Source organism: Heptranchias perlo, chromosome 3, assembly GCF_035084215.1.
Source record: "Heptranchias perlo isolate sHepPer1 chromosome 3, sHepPer1.hap1, whole genome shotgun sequence".
Taxonomy (NCBI): domain Eukaryota; kingdom Metazoa; phylum Chordata; class Chondrichthyes; order Hexanchiformes; family Hexanchidae; genus Heptranchias; species Heptranchias perlo.
Window position 1 is genome coordinate 10,284,164 of NC_090327.1, and position 14,399 is coordinate 10,298,562.

Sequence of the window (14,399 nt, forward strand, 5' to 3'; positions counted from 1 at the left end):
CCCCCTCGTGGGAATGTACCTAGACAGTATCCGAACCATCTCCTTTTTAAAGACCGCCCACTGTTCGATTACAGTTTTGTCTGCCAGTCTTTGATTCCAATTTACCTGGGCCAGATCTGTTCTCATTCCACTGAAATTGGCCCTCCTCCAATTGAGTATTTTTACTTTAGAGTGCTTCTTGTCCTTTTCCATAGGCAACGCCTCCTTCCTTGTTGGGCAGAAAACGTACTGGTCAAGAAAGTTCTCCTGAACATACTTCAAAAATTCCTCCCCCTCTTTGCCACTTACACTATTATATCCCAGTCCATATTAGGATAATTGAAGTCCCCCCATTATTACTACTCTATGGTTCTTGCACATCTCTGTAATTTCATGCAAATTTGCTCTTGTATATCCTTCCCACTAGTTGGTGGCCTATAGAATACCCCCAGTAGTGTAATGGCACCTCTATTGTTTCTTAACTCTAACCAAATAGATTCTGTCCTTGACCCCTCCAGGACATCTTCTCTTTCCAGTACTGCAATATTCTCTTTAATCAATATTGCCACCCCCCTCCTTTCTTTCCTTCCCTATCTTTCCTGAACACCTTGTATTCAGGAATATTTAGTACCCAATCCTGCCATTTTTTGAGCCAGGTCTCCGTTATCACCACGACATCATATTCCCATGTGGTTATTTGCACCTGCAGCTCACCAACCTTATTTACCATGCTTCATGCATTTACATACATACACTGTAAACCTATCGTAGACCTTCTTGTATTCTCTCTTAATCTGATCCCATCTAATGCTGTACTATTTCTTACTCTAGTGCTATGTGTCTCTTGTGCACCGTGTTTCTCCTTTCTGATGCTACATCCTGGTGCCCAACCCCCTGCTATATTACTTTAAACCCTCCCCCACAGCACCAGTGAACTTCCCCGCAAGGTCATTGATCCCAGCTCTGTTGAGGTGCAACCCGTCCGGCCGGTACAGGTCCCACCTTCCCCAGAACTGGTCCCAATGCCCCAGGAATCTAAAGCCCACCCTCCTGCACCATCTCTCCGGCCACACATTCATCTGCACTATCCTCCTATTTCTATACTCACTAGTGCGTGGCACCGGGAGTAATCCAGAGATTACTACCCTTGAGGACCTGCTTATTAATCTCTTTCTTAACTCCCTAAAATCTTCCTGCAGGTTCTTATCCCTCTTTCTACCTCTGTTGTTGGTACCAATATGGACCACGACCTCTGGCTGTTCACCTTCCCCCTTCAGAATGTTCTGCAGCTGCTCAGTGACATCCTTGACCCTGGCATCAGGGTGGCATCATACTGTCCTGGAATCACATCTGCGGCCGCAAATAGAAAAAATTACTTCTAGGAGTCCACAGCTAACATGAAAAAGTTTGAAATATGTAATTTTATTCCGCGTTTGACCCGGAAAGCTGGTGTACGGCAGATATTTAGTTACAGTCTCAGTGGCAGAACAAATACTAACTTCTGAGCAACAGAATCGAAAATGCTTGTGTAAAATAGATAAAATAATCTCACAATTTTGAACCTTAAACTGAGGTTTACACAGACTAGGAATGAGTCAATATACGTTCTCGACACAAGTGTAATTGAGTTAATCTGGTGCTGAGTTGCAGGAAGCATTAAATATTTGCTTGTGTTTTCCATGTTAACCTTGATCTATTCTTACTCATGATATTTTCGCTGTAAAGAGAAACTGTGATGAGTAGCAGAGAAAAACCATAAGAAAGAAAGACTTGCATTTATATAGCGCCTTTCACAACCTCAGGACGTCTCAAAGTGCTTTACAACCCATAAAGAATTTTTGAAGTGTAGTCACTGTTGTAAGAAACGCAGCAACCAATTAACACACAGCAAGCTCCCACAAACTGCAATGTGATAGTGACCAGATAATCTATTTTTAGGCGTTGGGTGAGGGATAAATATTGGCCAGGACACCGGGGAGAACTCCCCAGCTATTCTTCGAAATAGTGCCATGGGATCTTTTACCTCCACCTGAGAGGGCAGACGGGGCCTCGGTTTAATGTGTGAAAGACGACACCTCCGACAGTGCGGCACTCCCTCAGTATTGCACTGGAGTGTCAGGCCACATTTTGTGCTTAAGTCCTTTCTGACGCCAAGGCGAGAGTGCTACCAATTTAACCACGGCTGACACATAAGACTGATGTGAATGGAGAAGCTGCAAGACTATAAGTAGATAAAACCACAGTAGCTTCCAACCCACAAAGAGGCCTTGGGACCTAGCATATCTGTGCAGTCTCTTTGCTGGAGCAATCCCTAAACTAATCCCACCGCCCTACTCTCTCCCCATACCCATGTACCTTCCTCTGCTTCAAATGTTTGTCCACTTTACTCTTAAAGATGCAATAGTCTCTGCCCCAACTATTCCCTGTGGCAAAACATTCTACACTCAAATACTGTAAGACAGAATACTGTCAGGATAGCAGAGAGAAACGGACAATACCCTATTAAGTTTTGTGAAAATAGCTTCTTGATGAAAAGTACGTGTATGAATTATTTAATTCTATTTTGTTGTTTGTGAATAATGTCTGTTGCTAATTATATATCAGATGATACCAGAACTAAGAGGGTACAACTATCAGGAAAGACCAAACAGGCTGGAGCTCTTTTCTCTAGAAAATAGAAGATTGAGGGGTGACCTGAAGTGGTCTTTAGAATTATGATGGGGTTCAATTGGCTAGACATAGAGAAGATGTTTCCATTTTTGGGTGAGTGCAAAACCAGGAGCCATAAATATAAGATAGTCACTAATAAATCTGATAAGGAATTCAGGAAGAACTTCACCCAGAGAGTGGTTAGAATGTGGAACTTGCTACCACATGGAGTAGTTGAGGTGAAAAGCAAAGATGCATTTAAGGGGAAGCCAGATAAGTACATGAGGGAGAAAGGAACAGAAGGATATGTTGATAGGGTTCGATGAAGTAAGTTGGGAGGAGGCTCGTGTGGGGCCAAACACTGGCATGAGCCTGTTAGGCCGAATGGCCTGTTTCTGTGCTGTAAGTTCTATGTAATCTATAAATGATTTTATTTCTGACTTATTCAGAATCATAGTATGAAACAGCACAGAAGGAGGCCATTTGGCCCATCGTGCCTGTGCCGGCTCTTTGAAAGAGCTATCCAATTAGTCCCATTTCCCTGCCTTTACCCCATGGCGCTGCAAATTTTTCCCCTTTCAAGTACTTATCCAATTTCCCTTTGAAAGTTATGATTGAATCTGCTTCCGCCACCCTTTCCAGGAGAATATTTTCTCTGAGCTGATCATTTGTTTAGAATTTACATGCCCGCATTTACATTTCCGGGGAAGTGGATGCCGCTGCTGATAAAGCCTGGCAGAGATGTAGCACTGCAGTTGCCGCTGAGCTCATGGAGATGATGTCAGACAGTGAGTTATGCCCACCAGAGGGCTCTGACAGTGGCTTTGATCATTAAGCGTCTTTGAATGATGAAATACCAGTCTTGGGGAGATCAGAGTCGTGAATGGTGAGACAGTTCCTCCTTCCAAAATAGAGTAAAAGGGGAGTTTGATGGAACAGAATTGGATGCATTACAATTGGATTTACATTTACCTTCCCTCGAAGCTAACAGCCGGTGGTTCCTGACTCTCGGTGATCCTCGCGAGCACATGAACACCATTCATTGGAAACCCATTAACTGACGATGACAATCATTCTGTTCATCTGAAAATTTTGCATGTGAACAAATTTGAATTGATTTATTGTTCAAAGCTGAAACTGTATTCAAGAGTTAAATACTAGGCTCTAATTATACATCAGATGATACCAGAACTGAGAGGGTACAACTATCAGGAAAGACCGAACAGGCTGGAACTCTTTTCTCTAGAAAATAGAAGACTGAGGGGTGACCTGAAGAGGAAAACTACAAAGAGTCTTTGGGTTGGTAAATCAAAAAATCAATACCAATTACATTACCCGCTACCACCTTCTTACATAGAATTACATAGAATTTTACAGCACAGCGAAAGGCCATTCGGCCCAACTGGTCCATGTTTATGCTCCACATGAGCCTCCTCCCACCCTACTTCATCTAACCCTAGCCTTCTATTCCTTTCTCCCTCATGTAAGGAATCTTACAACACCAGGTTATAGTCCAACAGTTTTATTTGAAAATCACAAGCTTTCGGAGGCTTTCTCCTTCGTCAGGTGAAGTGTGACGAAGGAGAAAGCCTCCGAAAGCTTGTGATTTTCAAATGAAACTGTTGGACTATAACCTGGTGTTGTAAGATTCCTTACATTTGTCAACCCCAGTCCATCACCGGCATCTCCACATCATTTCTCCCTCATGTGTTTATCTAACTTCCCCCTAAATGCATCTACGCGATTCGCCTCAACCACTCCATGTGGTAACGAGTTCCACATTCTCACCACTCTCTGGGTAAAGAAGTTTCCCCTGAATTTCTTTCTGGATTTATTAGTGACTGTCTTATATTTATGGCCCCTAGTTTCGGATCCCCAACAAGTGGAAACGTCTCTACATCTTGCCTTTTGTAGGGCTTCTGAGGATGGGCAATAAATGCAGCTTAGCCAGTGTCACCCACATTCCAAGAACAAATATAAAAAAAACAGTCTCTAGTGAATCAGGATCTCTATGGCGGATCGTCATTTTTATAAATCAGACTACTTATTGACCATCCATTTGTGACATTTAAGTAAGTCTGCACCCCTTCAATGGGCTGTATAGTTTACCAAGATTATTTTATAGATTACTTCATCATCCTAAATGTTATGAAGGTATACATAGTAATATTCAAATTGTTGAGGGAAAATGAGTTTTTGCTACAAACCAATCCTCAATGAGACAGTGTTAAAGTGAGCAGATGTGAAATCAGAGATGGTAGGCTAAGAATGCCAACAAAATTGAAGATGTAAAGGTGGAGCTATCATTGATACAGGTGACAGACGTAGTTTGCACTTGTGAAAGACATGAAGTAACTATTGCCTAGAAATTCGAGCACACGGTAACTACCCTGTACCAGAATGGGGAGGTCAGATATTAGGCCTCGGACTTCATTGTAATGGATCCAGTGAAGACTAGAATGGAGAGGTAAGCAATGAGGTCACTGTGACAAAGGCAAGTGGGGTCGGGTCGGGAGTGATACAATGCGGGGTCGGGGCCCAGGCCCAGGATCGGGTCAGGGGGCCTGTAATCGTGTGGGTCGGGGGGGGTGGGGGTGGTGTCTGTTGTGTGGGAGGACCGAGAGCGGAGTGGGGAGGGGGATCACGGAGGTCGGGAGAGGAGGCTGGGGGCAGGATCAAGGTTTGGGAGCAGCAGTGGTTTAAAGTGCTTCTTCCGGCTCCACCTTCAGGTAAGTTACTTACCTTCTTTGTTGCTGCCGGTCCCTAGGCCTGGTTTCCCTGAGCGCAGCCCGCGATGGCGCTGACTGTCTCGGGGGGAAGAAACAATCCTGGAGGACCTCAAGCCGGCGTTAGGCCCAATGTTTGCATTTGCAAAGGACCCAATGCCTGCTTCAGGCAGGGGTAATGGACGCCTCTTGTTTGTCCTTACACAATATGGCGGGTGACGCACATCTGGCCGGAAGGGTGTCGCGGTACAGCTTCAAAGTGAAGTGTTACAGTGAGATAGGATACAAGTTCAAATGGGTCATTCTACTCACTCTGAACTCGCAGCCCGAATCCCACCCTCAGTGGGATAAGTTGAGAGGCGGTTGAATACTCCCCCGGCGGGAGGGCGAGAAGATCAGAGACCACGTCATCTAAAGCCACCATCCTACACAACCTAGTTGCTACGTAAAGGGCAGCATTAGCAGTCGTCTGGGATCTGGTCACTGATTGACACTCCTGGAAGGAGTACAAAATGTTAAGTAGACAATGGAGCATATTTCCAATGCTAAAGAGATTGGGAGTCAAGTCAAGGAGAAGACTTAGCACCAAGAGAGTTGTGCTATAGCTTGGGAACAGCAACACAGCTCAGAAGTGGGGTAGAGCGGGGACCTCAGGATAGCACAAAGGACTCATGCCCCTCAGTTCACCTGCCAGTCCTGAATTGTGCAGTAAGGCAGAGGTGGCCATCCATTATTGTTTAGTTATAAGACTCTGCAGCAATATGACAGAAACTTCCAGAAGTAATGCTTGTTTTTTCTAAAATCCCATCTCACAAAGCCAAGTCCTTCTCCTCTTCCAAAACGTGTAGGTATTTGGAACCGGACCTGAAGATGTCGCAGGTCAGAAATAAATCAGATTTCAGCTTTATTTATTTTTCACTGGAATTATGCTTTACTTTTTGGACACAAAATCTGGACCAAGAACCGAGAATCCATGCTGCACACATAAAGCAGAGGTGCACCTAAGGTTGATAACATAGAGTTACAGCGCAAGATAGTAAAGGTCAAATTATTAGCTTAACAAAATAATTTTTCACATGGACTGCATAAGACAGTATAGATCGCAACATAGGAACAGGAGTAGGCCATTCAGCCCCTCGTGCCTGCTCCACCATTTGATAAGATCATGGCTGATCTGTGATCTAACTCCATATACCTGCCTTTGGCCCATATCCCTTAATACCTTTGGTTGCCAAAAAGCTATCTATCTCAGATTTAAATTTAGCAATTGAGCTAGTATCAATTGCCGTTTGCGGAAGAGAGTTCCAAACTTCTACCACCCTTTGTGTGTAGAAATGTTTTCTAATCTCGCTCCCGAAAGGTCTGGCTCTAATTTTTGGACTGATTTCTATGATTGCTGCGTGCAGCCAGAGCTGCCTGCGCTGTTGAGAGGCTGCTCGCCAGCAGGGGGCTCACACCACTTAAAAGCAGCCTGCGCCTCTTAAAGGGGAGGTGCACTGTGGCTGCAATGGAAGTCAATGGTGAAGTGAACCTGTGCTGCAATTTAGTGAAGGACGGCGATGATGGGAACCCTGGAATTATTAATGAGCAACAACTTGGCTACTCAAAGTTGGCGGGACTCTAACATTTTCAAAATATAAGGTATAGGTCTGAACGGAGACTGAGCGTCTCCGACCAACTGAACCGCTAGCCGCATCCACTGCTCCACACACTACACCCCCCATCACCCAAATACCAACAAACTCTCTCAATCAGTACTCAACTCTTCCAATCAGATGCTTCATCTCACCCTCACACATTACCACTGTTGCAAGCCGCACACCCACAACTCACAGGTCACACACACTGGCAGCTATTCAACCATGACAGCCACATCACCCAAACATCCTGCAGGGCACTCACCGACACACATCCCAGGAGAAGGTGGCGCATAACAGGAGGCAGCAAGTGGCAGTGGCTCCGTGGAACATGAACCTGCTGTCCTCTCTCAGGATGACAGCATTCCTGACTCAACCCTGCCACCCCTGCCTTTACCAATATGGCATCCCATGCACGTCATGCAGGACGTGTGTGCATGCATCTCGGATGCCATTTCGGGTCCTTATGAGTCCACGTAGCACCTACACAATGGTCGCTACATGGCCCAATTTAAACCCCATAGTCCTTTGCTAAGTCTCTGAATGTTTTATATGCTTAACTTCACTGAGACAGCTACCACTCAACATTTACTGAACTACTATGCTGTTAGTCTTGTGCTTGGATAGGACGCCATGTTAACATGTGGCACAGATTCTTTAAATGCAACAATAGGATTTGAGACAGATAAACAGAGGTCGAAAAAGGTCAGATTAACACACACGCCTTTGTTACCTCCAGACTCGACTATTCCAATGCTCTCACACCTACCACCCTCTGTAAACTTGAGCTCATCCAAAACTCTGCTGCCCGTATCCTAGCTTGCACCAAGTCCCGTTCTCCCATCACCCCTGTGCTTGCTGACCTACATTGACTCCTGGTCCGGCAATACCTCGATTTTAAAATTCTCATCCGTGTCCTCGCCCCTCCCTATCTCTGTAACCTCCTCCAGTCCTACAACCCTCCGAGATCCGTGCTCTTCCAATCCTGGACTCTTGCGCATCCCCGATTTTCTTCACTCCACCATTGGCGGCCGTGCCTTCAGCTGCCTAGGCCCTAAGCTCTGGAATTCCCTCCCTAAACCTCTTCGCCTCTCCACCTCTCTCTCCTCCTTTAAATCACTCCTTTAAACCTACCTCTTTGACCAAGCTTTTGGTCACCTATCCTAATATCTCCTTATGTGGCTCGGTGTCAAATTTTGTCTGATAATCGTTCCTGTGAAGCGCCTTGGGATGTTTTACTACATTAAAGGCGCTATATAAATGCAAGTTGTTGTTGTTGATTATACAGAAACAGAAAGTACTGTTAATGCACAGCAGATTTGCAGGAAACAGAAAGACGGGCTAACATTTGGGCACGACCCTTGATCAGAACTGGGTCCCACATGAAACATAAACCTATTTCTTCTCTTTCAGATGCTCTTTTTTTCTGTTGTTTCTTTTAAATTCCAATTTCTAGCACTTGGTCCTTTTTTTTCCTTTACTTATAGATTGTCAGAGGACAAACATACCTGGATTTTCATAATTAAATTTAACGGATAGAAGATCCTGCTGAGCTCCACACCTGCGTTCCCGATGTGAGGTTTGTGGGATGCTTTGGATGCACGGATTGATAAAATGTGCGCTATAGAGAGACAGTAATTAGACGTGACACTCTCTGTAAATACACGGTGTGCGACCAGTTCAGATTTTATGTTGGTTCCCGCTGCTCCTTTATTTTTCCAGTCTATCGGCTATACGTTTTTATATGAAAGCCAATAAGGAGTTCACCCTCCTGTGTGCACCCCTTCAAATTTCTTACATTATCCTCATGTGACGTATACTGGACCACACAGCAATGTGGAAAGATGGCTTGTGTTGAAATCCGATTCACTTTTGACCAGCTGCAGTTCAGGTCCTTTTCCAAATACCAGAGAGATTGATCATAAACTCCAACGAACATTTAAATGATTATATTAGGGCAATATGTTCAGTCAATTATTTTATATGAGTTCTACGAAGCCCCTAGTAACGGGCTTGTGCTTTACACGTAATACTTAAAAGAATCACGATGATTGAACATTTAAATTACATTTTTAATGGCCGAGTATTTATGACCAAGACGAGCAGACTTCCTGTGGTGTTGCTCATGGGTAGACCAGGATCTGGAGGGCAGTTTCTGATGTTTATCGCCGTTTCCCTGCCGCAGCTCACCTAGTGCGATAGTATAACCAATTTACTGAATCGCTGGGCCAGAATTTGCCGGTAAAATAACGGCGAGTTTAATGGCGCTCGCCGTTATTAGTGTTGTAAATCGTCCAGCAATTTGTTGGCGAGGAAAACGTACCCCGTGAGTTGCGAATCGCCACAAGTTGTGGGACGATTTGCGCCGCTCCGCCGTCACCCTCACGAAAACAGGCAGCTCGTCCTCAACCTCCCCATGAGTTTCGAGAAATTGCTGCATTTGCGCATTAACTGGCCATTAAACTCGCCGCAGAAAGTTAGGGCTGGTACTTAACAGCGTAAGTACCTTTTTAATGAGGAGATTTCTGTTCCTGCAATGCCAATCAACCTCTCCGACCCAGAAAGGGAACAATTGAAACTGTGGAATCTCATTCCTACAGGTAGTAAATTATTGTTAGAGATATTCTACATCTTAAATTTTTAATTATTAATTTTTTTTCTTACTTTTCCTTTGTCTCTTTTTCTCTCTCTCTCTCAATCCAATCTTTCTTTCCCTCTCTCTATTTCTCTTTCTGTACCTGATTTGACTTCTCCGTTGTTCCCCTGTTTCTTTCTCAATCCTTAAATCTCATTGGTCCCGTCGTTCACTAAGGTCCCAGATGCCCCATTGCCCTCACCGTTATCAGCTCGCACTCCCAGCCAGTTACGACGCAAAAAAACTTTGAGCTGAAGGGTGAGGGAAAAATTCTAACAAATGGGGCACGGCGTGAGATGTCCCACTCCAGGAAATTCTGGACCAGTATATCACATGAATAGCACAACATTATATCTGTGAGGCTATTACAGACCTAACCAATGCTGCAAGATACGGACCTCACAGATATAATATCTAGTTATCGCTGTACAAAACCTGCTCAAGATTCGAGGAACTTTGTTCTACCCTCTTCCAAATCTCTTGTTCCCAGTAATTTACATGTTCTATTATTTTTCCTCTACTTTCTGCAGTGGATTTGCAATTTTCCTGAAGATGCAAGTACTTCACTTGTTTATTCTCCTTCCTCCCTCCTCAAAACTTCCTCCTTAGCCTCAGCTATTTAGATGATTATAATAGATATTTTCTTCACCCCCTTCCCCACTCTGAATTTGTCGTCCAACTGAAGCTGTCAGGAGTGCAGCAATGCCCAGGGAGATTTCCCCCACTGCGTACTCTACAATAAGCAGCAACTGAACGCATAAGGGGTGGGTGGGGGATTTTAACCCCCCCCCCCCCCCACCTCCGACCAGAGGTTAAAATTGATTGGGCGACTTACTCACTGGCCTCCTGCCCCGGTCCTGCCGAATGCAATTTTAAAATTGCAGGTGCAAAGGACACCTGCCCTAAGCCATGATCTTGTTGAATGGCGGAGCAGGCTCGAGGGGCCGATTGGTCTACTCCTGCTCCTGTTTCTTATGTTCTTATGTTCTTAGCCAGTGGGGCCAGAAGAGGCCTGGAAAGGTGAGTTCCATTACATATTTGGCTGTGGCCCAGGAGGAGAGGGAGTGCTTAATAACTACACATAATGGGGGGAGGGGGGGGTGGGGGAAGGAGGGGGAGGGAGAAGTGGGGGGGGGGACGGAGGGGGGGGGTGGGGGAAGGAGGGGGAGGGAGAAGTGGGGGGGGGGAAGGAGGGGGAGGGAGAAGTGGGGGGGGGGAAGGAGGGGGAGGGAGAAGTGGGGGGGGGAAGGAGGGGGAGGGAGAAGTGGGGGGGGAAGGAGGGGGAGGGAGAGGTGGGGGGGGGGAAGGAGGGGGAGGGAGAGGTGGGGGGGGGAAGGAGGGGGAGGGAGAGGTGGGGGGGGGGAAGGAGGGGGAGGGAGAGGTGGGGGGGGGAAGGAGGGGGAGGGAGAGGTGGGGCGGGGAAGGAGGGGGAGGGAGAGGGGGGAAGGAGGGGGAGGGAGAGGGGGGAAGGAGGGGGAGGGAGAGGTGGGAAGGAGGGGGAGGGAGAGGTGGGAGGGGGAAGGAGGGAGGGAGGGAGGGGGAGGTGGATAGCACAATTGGCAGCCTGTTAACCCAATTTTGTTTTCCATTCAAGCCGACTGGAGAAGGAAATCGGATGAGGTGTAAAACGAGCTGCCGATTCGCTGTGGCCCGTTTCACGCTGCTGGTGAAAGATGATTTTTCCACCGTCCCGGTGAACCTTAAAGAGAATCGGGCTGAAAGTTCAGTTTTTCCAAATTGCACTCGGCGTGCTCTTGGAACAGAGGACGTGAGTCCGAGTCCAAACAATCTCATATATCAACCTCGCCGTTCTGGAAAACGAGAACAGGCATAGAATATAAGTTCTGATGTGGAGATGCCGGTGATGGACTGGGGTTGACAATTGTAAACAATTTTACAACACCAAGTTATAGTCCAGCAATTTTATTTTAAATTCACAAGCTTTCGGAGGCTTCCTCCTTCGTCAGGTGAACGATGTGAAAATGAAATCCTCGATAAATGCGATTTCATTTCGAGGATTTCATTTTCACATCGTTCACCTGACGAAGGAGGAAGCCTCCGAAAGCTTGTGAATTTAAAATAAAATTGCTGGACTATAACTTGGTGTTGTAAAATTGTTTACAATAGAATATAAGAGCAGGGAGGTTATGCTGGAACTGTATAAAACACTAGTTAGACCACAGCTTGAGTACTGCGTATAGTTCTGGTCACCACATTACAGGAAAGATGTGATTGCTCTAGAGAGGGTACAGAGGAGATTTACGAGGATGTTGCCAGGGCTGGAGAATTTTAGCTATGAGGAAAGATTGGATAGGCTGGGGCTGTTTTCCTTGGAACAGAGGAGGCTGAGGAGAGATTTAATTGAAGTGTATAAAATTATGAGGGGCCTAAATAGAGTGGATAGGGAGGGCCTATTTCCCTTAACAGAGAGGTCAATAACCAGGGGGCACAGATTTAAAGTAATTGGTAGAAGGATTAGAGGGGAGTTGAGGAGAAACTTTTCACCCAGAGGGTGGTGGGGGTCTGGAACTCACTGCCTGAAAGGGTGGTAGAGGCAGAAACCCTCAACTCATTTAATAAGTACCTGGATATGCACTTGAAGTTGCCGCAACCTACAAGGCTACGGACCAAGAGCTGGAAAGTGGGAGTTGGCTGGATAGCTCTTTTTCGTCTGGCACAGACACGATGGGCCGAATGGCCTCCTTCTGTGCCGTTAATTTCTATGACTCTATGATTCTATTGTGTTGTGTGTCTGTGAAAACTCAGCAACACTGAAGTAGGGAAAGTGGAAGCAATGGGAGGCATCGTCCACCTGTTGGAAAATGTTCTGCTTGGGCGAAACCAGGCAGAAAATTGAGTTTTGGGCGGAAATTAAGTTTAGGTTGAATTTCTGCCAGTTTGTGTTTAACTGGGCAGAAAGAAAGGTTTTCCTGCACAGTCACGAAATACAGCAATTAAGACAATTATTAAGGGGTGGGTCCAGTCTACTTTAGCCTCAACCCGATTATCCACTATGACTTCAGCATTTCCACATGTTTGGAAAAAGAAAAACAAATGGAACGTGGTTTAGAAGTCACACTGCCTGCAAAGAAGAGCAGAAAATTTAAGTTTCCACCTTGTGTCCATTTTTCACTGTCTATCACCTCTGAGAAACGTAAAAAGATTTTGTTTTCCTGTGTCAAATTGCTGTCTTTGGCTCATTACACCAACCAAATCGATTTAACTATCGAATCTTACAGCACAGAAGGAGGCCATTCGGTCCATTATGTCTGTGCTGGCTCTTTGAAAGAGCTATCCAATTAGTGCCACACCCCTGCTCTTTCCCCATAGCCCTGTAATTTTTTTCCTATTCAAGTATTTATCTAATTCCCTTTTGAAAGTTACTATTGAATCTGCTTCCACCACCCTCTCAGGCAGTGCATTCCAGATCATAACAACTCGCTGTGTAAAAAAAAAAATCCTCCTCATCTCCCCTCTGGTTCATTTGCCAATTATCTTAAATCTGTGTCATTTGGCTACCAACCCTCCTGCCAGTGGAAACAGTTTCTCCCTCTGCACTCTGTCAAAACCCCCTCATGATTTTGAACACCTCTATTAAATCTCCCCTGAACCTTCTCTGCTCCAAGAACAATACCAATTTCTCTCGTCTCTCCACTTAATGCGGGTGGTCCGCCCACAGAATTTTTAGTGTCATTGCGCTTGATGTGGTGGCGGACGAGAATGATGTGGATTTCCCCACACCCCCCCCACAATCCTTGTCATCCACATTGGCCTCTCTCTCTGCCCACAGCTGGAACGATTCCCCCAGATGTGTTTCGGAAAGCTATTCAAGAGACCGGGATCAGGTTCGGGAGATGACATCAAAAGCTGTTTCAAGCATGAGAGATTCAGACAACAGAAGACGTTGTAGTCATAGCTGGAACCACTTTTTGATAGTCATTATATCTCATGGGTACATAAGATCTAGCATTGTTTTAACAATAATTGCTACTTTGAAGTTAAAGCCCCAGGGACTTGGCTGAACAGTCAACAAAAGGTACCTTTTCATGGAGCGATTGAGGGGAAGCTCCTAATAACTGGTTTTAGAGCAGACAGCAGTGAGGAGTTTGCATCTTTAGGAACATTGGAATGTACCGGACCAGAAAAGACCATTTTAGCCCATCTGACTATCCCAGACTCCAAAACAGAATACACAGTTCACTACACATATCCCTCAATTAATTTTCTCACCAGTCAATTCCAAACACCACCCTCTGTATGAAATAGTTTCAATAGTGGGCACCGCACTTTAGGAAGGATGTGAAGGACTTAGAGAGGATGCAGAAAAGATTTACTAGAATGGTTCCAGGGATGAGGGACTTCAGTTACGTGGATAGACTGGAGAAGCTGGGGTTGTTTTCCTTTGAGCAGAGAAGGTTGAGAGGAGATTTGATAGAAGTGTTCAAAATCATGAAGGGTTTAGATAAAGTAAATATGGAGAAACTGTTTCCATTGGCAGAAGGATCGAGAACCAAAGGACACAGATTTAAGGTGATTGGCAAAAGAACCAAAGGTGACATGAGGAAAAACCTTTTTTATGCAGCGAGTTGTTATGATCTGGAATGCGCTGCCTGAAAGGGTGGTGGAAGCAGATTCAATTGTGGCTTCCAAAAAGGAATAGAAAAATACTTGAAGGGAAAAAATTTGCAGGGATACCGGGAAAGAATAGGGGACTGGGACTAACTGGATTGCTCTTACAAAGAGCCGGCACAGGCTCAATGGGCTGAATGGCCT